The sequence below is a fragment of the Pteropus vampyrus genome, unplaced genomic scaffold (genome assembly GCF_000151845.1).
Source record: "Pteropus vampyrus isolate Shadow unplaced genomic scaffold, Pvam_2.0 Scaffold2, whole genome shotgun sequence".
NCBI classification, from domain to species: domain Eukaryota; kingdom Metazoa; phylum Chordata; class Mammalia; order Chiroptera; family Pteropodidae; genus Pteropus; species Pteropus vampyrus.
The window spans coordinates 16,434,379-16,441,541 of NW_011888783.1; the positions used below are offsets into that span (position 1 = coordinate 16,434,379).

General features: G+C 39.8%; 1 pseudogene; it reads left to right on the forward strand.

The window, feature by feature from the left end:
- The first annotated feature begins 7,053 nt into the window (after positions 1 to 7,053).
- LOC111739738 lies at positions 7,054 to 7,163 on the forward strand (annotated as a pseudogene).

A 7,163-nucleotide genomic window follows, 5' to 3' on the forward strand; every position in this document is an offset into this window, starting at 1 on the left:
AAAGTGAGTGTCAATTTGGCACTCTAGGGTTCAGAAAAAATTCCAGGAATTATGATAGGATAATTATGTAAAAATTATAGTGGTAGTGAAGATATGCTTTTATTTGGAAGGATCTAAAAGCCTTGTAATTATATTACTACTGAAATTTAGTGCTTTTTAAATGGATGAATATCATATCAGAGAATGCAGAATTTATCAGCCTATTCATGAATGTTATATCATTTTTTTCTGCTCTGAAAATTTCTGTGTCCCGAGTGCCTATATGTGCCAAGCTTTGGAAAAGGGAATGTGATAGAATTAAAGGAATATATTTGAAGGATAGCAGATCTAGGTCAGAAGTCTACTTGTTACCTGTATAGCCCTGGGCGAGTCATTTAGTCACAATAAACCTATAGAAAGGATAAAATAATAGTACTTGCTTATAAGGTTATAATAGAGACCTTTGGGAGTGCTTGCCTACTTATGTCCTCACTTCTCAAAGATCACCTTCCATTCAGGGTTGGCTTCATGGACATGGAGTCTCTTTGGTCCCACAAGACCCTGCACTTAGAAGGGCTCTACTCTTGGACAGTTCTGCCATCACTATCTTAAAATTCTTAATAGTTGTTAAATGGGGGCTCTACCTTGTCATGTAGCATTGGGACCCACTCATTATGTGACTGACTCTTCGCCATGCACAGGAGTGCCCTACTGCGGATAAGTCAGTCAGAACAAATCTAGAGTGGCTGCACTTCCTTTCCTGGATCCAAGAGATACCCACACCTCTCCCTTACAATTCTCCCTTTTTGCTCAAGGTTGTCTGAATGGTTTCTGTAACTCACAATGAAGCCTCCAGCAAGCTGCTCTTAGATAATGGAATTGGGATGTCAAAGAATAAAATGTGGTTAGTAGTGTTATTCTTCTATCTCATTTTGGATTGAGATGGACATCTGGCCCAAGGTGGCCCAACCAGAATGTCTCTCACAGGCATTGGGACTGAGAGTCTCTGGTTAACCTTTGTAACTGAAGATGGAAGGTGGGGAAACTCAAAGCTACAGGGCAGTCATCGTCTGTGTACAGGGAAAAGCAAAGAAAGCCAGACTGCAGGTAGAGCAGACTGCAGGTAGATGCACAGAGAGAAACTGAGGTGAGAGACTGTGGTCTCACTGAGGGGCCAACGGAACAAATGTCATGGCCTGACAATTTTGCAGTTTCACTTCCTGTTCCTATTGGAATGGAGCTATACTTCCGGTCCTCAAGTTGTGAGATACCTACATTTCTCCCCCATTAACTGCCTCTTTTAGTTTAAGATAGTTTGAATGAGTTTCTATAACTCAAACCATCTCCAACATAGTGAGTGACCCACTCACTCATGGGCTGCAGTAAAGACCAAATGAGCCAATGTAACATGAGGTCAGCACGTTGTAAACTTTAAAACTCTCTACAACCATGGCATTCCACTGGTTACATTAAAAATCAACAACAACAACAACAACAACAACAACAACAACAAACAAGCTGATAGATAACCGTGGACTGGTAAAATCTTTAGTGTTTATTTCAAAATTGCATTTATCAGGTAACATTCTTCATCTTCTAAATTTTCTAAGATGGACCTTGTGTTACATACCAAATGTCACAAAGTCATGAGTAAAGTCATTTAAATGTTCGTGGGGAAGATGCCACATTAATCATATAATTTGAACTAATGTGAATATTTTTATAGGGTTATTAACATTTCAAAGATGTTAGGGCTGTTTTGGAATTTAAAATTAGATTTATGGCTTTGGGGAACACATAAAAATTAATCTGATTTCTTTTGGTTTGAAACCATGAGGTTGAAACAATTGAAAGCAACAGAAAGAGTTAGTGGATGGAAGAGAAAAGATAATTCTAAAAAGATAAGGAATAGAAGGTAAATACTAAAGAACTTGGGAAAATATGTAATTGACAAATGGTAAATCGTGAATTGGGCAAGTAAGTGGAAAAATATGGGAAATAAGTGAAAGGAAGAAATCATCAAGAAACAGGTTTATAGTGGTTTATAGGTATACAGACCCTAGTAGAGTTTATTTCTTGATGCTTTCTTGCTGACTTTTATTCATCCACTCACTCACTCATTTTATATGTCTTATACTCTGAGGTGCTGGGGTCGTGGTGGTAAACAAAATAAAGTTTGCATCTCCATGGATTTTACTTTCCAGTGACATTAGAGAGAGACTGAAGAACCAGGGATTCATAGACCCAAGAGAGGAGAAGGAAGGAGAATGGAATGGAGTCGTCCTTTAACAAGCACCTCATTTCCCTGAGAGGTCTCTACCGCTCACAGTGTGCCAAGTGTCATGCTCGGTGCTTATCTTTGTTATATCATTTAATCCTGACCATACTCTATGGTTGATAAGATTTCAAATGCCCACAGGGACAAGGCAGGCCTTACAACATTGCATGGAGGAGACAGCAAATTGGAGAGTACACGAGTCTTCCAAAGGAACATCCATTGCTCAGCTTTCGCTGGCTGTTGACATGAGGGAGTGAGAATTCACTACTGTCAGATCCTTCATTTTGCAAGAGAAGCCTTAAATCCATTTTTTAATGTGAAATCCGATTTTTAAAAAATGGATCAGTTTTTTAAAACTTACGCAGCATTTGTGAAATAATGTGCATAAGATCATTACCGTAATAGCAACAGATGGGAAACAATCTAAATGTCCATCAATTGTGGACTGATTCAGTAAATTATGGCCCATCTTATATAACTAATCTGCAGCCTTAAAGAGCAGCAAGGAGGCTCCTTATGTGTTTCATGACATCTTGTTAAGTGAAAGAAGTTAGGTATATTGCAGTGTGTATGATATTCCATCATTTATGTAAATCAGGGGGAGAATATACATATTCACATGTGTGCATTCACTTGAATATGAAATAGAATATTTCTGAAAGTGTATATATACACACATAGATAAACAGATAGATAGATAGATAGAGAGAGAGAGAGAGAGAGAGATAGATAGATAGTTAGATAGATAGATAGATAGTTAGATAGATAGATAGATAGATAGATAGATAGATAGATAGATAGATAGATAGATAGATAGATGACAGATAAGTTAGTAGCATTGGTTGGCTCTGGGAAACAAAACTGGATGGCTGAGGAATGGGACAAAAGGAAAACTTTTTACCTTATCCTCTTTTGTATCTTTTGAATTTCGAGACATAAGACTATATATTTTGCTAAACAGAAGCTTTGTGAAACTTGAGAGCCATCAGTTTGCCATTTCTTCTAGAGCCTTAGTTAATTCTTCCACCTATCAGAAATCACCCAGCGGTTTCGTAGCATTATTGTGATAGAATGAAGAGTGTTTAATTGCTTTGAAGCAGAAACCTCCAAGTACAGAACACACAAGACCGATGATACAGGTGTAAATCTCTGCTCTTTCACCTCTCCTGTGGATTTTGATCAAATCGAGAATGATCCCAGAAATCTTGTTCAGCCTGGATCTGCCCTGACTCTGTTGCAATAGGTTGAAGTCCCAGTAGGTCCCATAATTACTAGGTCTTAGGGATGGCCTGACCTCTGGTACAGCCATAGGCTGAGAAACACACTCAACCCCTTTATCTCATAAGACCATTATTAGGTTGGAGAAATTAATATATTCAATTCCAGGAGTCCTCGGTCATTTTGTGGGGAAGAAGGATTGTTTATTGAGTCCCATTTATCTCATTCCTGGGTACAATGCCCTTCATAATAGCTGGGGTCAGCTATCTGCCAAAACATAATTGGCATTTCTTGATCTGTATGTGATCTGGCTTTAGTTTAAGATTTTTACCATTTTGGGGTTATGATATCTCTGGCTTTTACTGCATGGTTGTACTGCTGTCAGCTTTTTTTCTTTTTATTCCCCTAGAGCTTTTAAGATCTTCCTTGTGCTCTACCTTTATCAGTCAAAGTTCCAGCAGAATCCTATCAGATATTCAACTGAAGAGACTTTAATGAAGGGGCTATTTACAGATTTGTGGGCAGAGTTAAGGGCACCTTGATGGGATACTGAGGCACCTAGAGAGATGCAACTGAGAGAAGCCATTGCTAACCCCAGGTCTGAAGGGGCAAAAGAAAAGATTGTTCATGGAGCTTCATGACAACTTGAGCCAAGGAGGAGTATCCCCTCCCTCTGACACACACATACACACACACATACACACTCACTCACTCACTCACTCACTCACTCACTCACTCACTCACACAGAGGAGATGTAGTCAGGGAGTGGTCCCACCTCTGCCAAACCCTGGCATTAAAGCAAGAAGGAGTGGTAAACTAATATCCCAGCCAATCTCTCACCCTGCCCCTTGCTACTCTCTTAGTCCCTCCCATTAGCAAAACCCAACCAGAAGCCAGACAGCAAGGGGGCCTTGTAAGGCAGCCTGCGTGCCAGAGCAGCATCCTAGTGCACAGGGAGGTACAACAGGGCAGCAAATACATCAGGACTAAGGATGGCAAATGGATTGAGCACATCTGCCTAGACACTGTCAGGGCCTCCCATGAGGTCATCACTTTAGCCAGAGGTATCCTGAGTGGAACGTGGGACACACGGGTTCATCTGGACCTATCCCATAGTATGGGAGGAAAATGCAGCATTGTCCTGTCTTTTAACATGTTTGGTATTGGCAGCCATTCCCATTGAGGAATCATTCTATCATCTGCTCTTATTAGTAATCTACCTACCTTCTACTTTAAAATTTTTAAATTCTTTTTTTTTTTACATTTGAAAATTTATATATTTAATATATTTTTTAAAAAACCTCAAGGTTGACAAGGACTAGGATTGACAGTACTATGGCTTTTAGAAATCCCTGTTGTCCATTTAAATTTTAATGTTTCTATCATTTGTTCCTCAGTGTAAATTAACAGCCATGGCAGCGTGTTGGGTTTCTTTTCTGAAGTCGGGACTTTAAATTTAATTCAATAGCCGAGATTTACGGCACTTCTATATTTCACACGGCAGAATCAATAATGTGACTGAAGTGAAGAAGATAAAAATTTATGGTATCTTGCAATTTAATGGTTGAAAAGATGCAATTGGAGAGATCATAAATTGTGAAGGAGTTTATGCTTCATTGCTCCTGATTCAGTGCTTGCTGTTAGAACTTGATTTGTGGCTATTCACAAGGTGTGATTAATGATGTGATCAATGCTTGCTTCAGTGCAGTAAAGCAGTTGTAATGCTCTTCATTAGAATAAATAAAATAAATTGACTGAAGCTTTATAAAAACTGTGTAACATTTAAAATCTAAAATGTCAATTTTTTTTTCCTGTTACAATTTAGGTTTCTTCAGGCAGTTTCCACCTACATCACATCACTCATTGTCATTCTTTTTGGATATTCTAGAAATCCATGTGGGTTTGGGTAAGCTTTATACAAAGCTCACTGAAGAGGAAAAAAAGAGTTGAATAGGACTGACAGAGCTAGGATATTGTGGCGGCTCGCTTTGCCGTTCTGCTAATGTGCATCTTATCCTTCTTAAACGCATGAAGTTTAAAGAAATCAAGGCAGAAAATGACCCTTCTATTCACAGATTTGATAAACGCAACACCAGTGGATAGTTTTCGTTTTTTAAGTGCAGTGGATATGTACACATCTCGGCTGCAAGAGCCTGAGTGGGCACAGGCACATCCTTTAGACAACTTTGTTTCAACGTTGGAATTTTGCTTGACATGTTTCTATTGTCAGTTCAAAAAAGTGAGGAAACAGAAAGGGAAGAGCAGTCTTGCTGTGGATGGAAAGAATGAAGTGAGTCTAGGTAATGCCTTCAGGGCCGCGGTGAGTCACTTGGGCTGGGAAAAGGCCTTGGCACGTGCACAGAATTTCTTGCCAATTTGGGAACTTATTTTTCACCATTGTAGACCAGTGACTTTTGTTTCAGTATCATTCCCTGATATTTATTACTGCCAATTGTGGAAAACTTTTAGCCTGTCTTGGAGAGAGAGATGTGTTTGCAGAAGATTCCGTAGCTTGGTTCATTTCACGTGTTCATCTCACCTTTTTTAAAATGCCCAAAGTCACAAGCAAGTGACATGGTTAATCCTATGGACTTAGATAGTTCTAACTGACTCATGGGTGCTCCGATCACAATACTATTAGCAATTGTAGATTTACACCAAGCCCCGGAGCTTGCAAGCCTTTAAAACATCTTTCTAAGACTCAAGTAGATTCCACTAGGATGAATCTGGAAAGGTTGATGTGGTAGCAGTTTTTGTTTTCTCTTCATGTCAAGGTCTTAAAAATGAAAAGAAGACCTGGGGGTGGGTAGTCCTCCTTGGTTTTTGCCTTTATGCCACATTGATGTGTCTTCCTGTCACCTTCGGGCTCTCCAAGGGTATGAGTGTGGGTCCCACGTGTACTACTTCTCAACTTTAAGGTATCAATTCAACTGGCTTCCCAGGTTTTCTTTGTTTCCCTTAATAGATTCCTAACTTATCCTGTATTTTCAAAATGATGAAGCGTCTCAGCATAGTAGAAACCTGACTTCTAAAAACACTTCCAAGTCATCTGCATTTGGCATTCCTCAGTCGAGTGAATTTCCTTTTGAGTTAGCTTCTGGATGCTAAACAGGAAAGAGAGTTGCACTCAAATTTCTGAAAGGTTTACAATCCTATGTGCATTTTAAGGGCACTTCCTGAGTTACTTGAGGGTATAGAAGCTGGAGGATGCAGCCAAGGAATGTACTGATTAAAAAATGACAAAATAAAGGAGACAGTGCGAAGATTCAACAGAGTTTGAATAAAACAGAATTGTTTGCCTCTGTTTGTGGCTGGCTTTCTGGGTGCTAACACACATTAAGGGTTTTGTAGACGATCAAGGCTATCCTATTCCATTGAGAACTGTTCCTGAGTTGGGAGATGCAGCAAACCTCTACAGGGTCTTCCCTGAGATGTCCATCACCATGCAGCTAGTGTCCAGAACAGTGCCTGGCACGGACAGTAAGCCCTCAGGAAATGTTTGCTGAGTGGTGTGAGTTAATGACTGCATCTTCGTAAAGACTGTAGGCAGACTAAGCAACATAAGAAAATGTCAGCAGTCTATGGCCATGCTACCCTGAACAAACCGGATCCCGTCTGATCTTGGAAGCTAAGCAGGGTCGGGCCTGGTTAGTACTTGGATGGGAGACCACCTAGGAAGACTAGGTA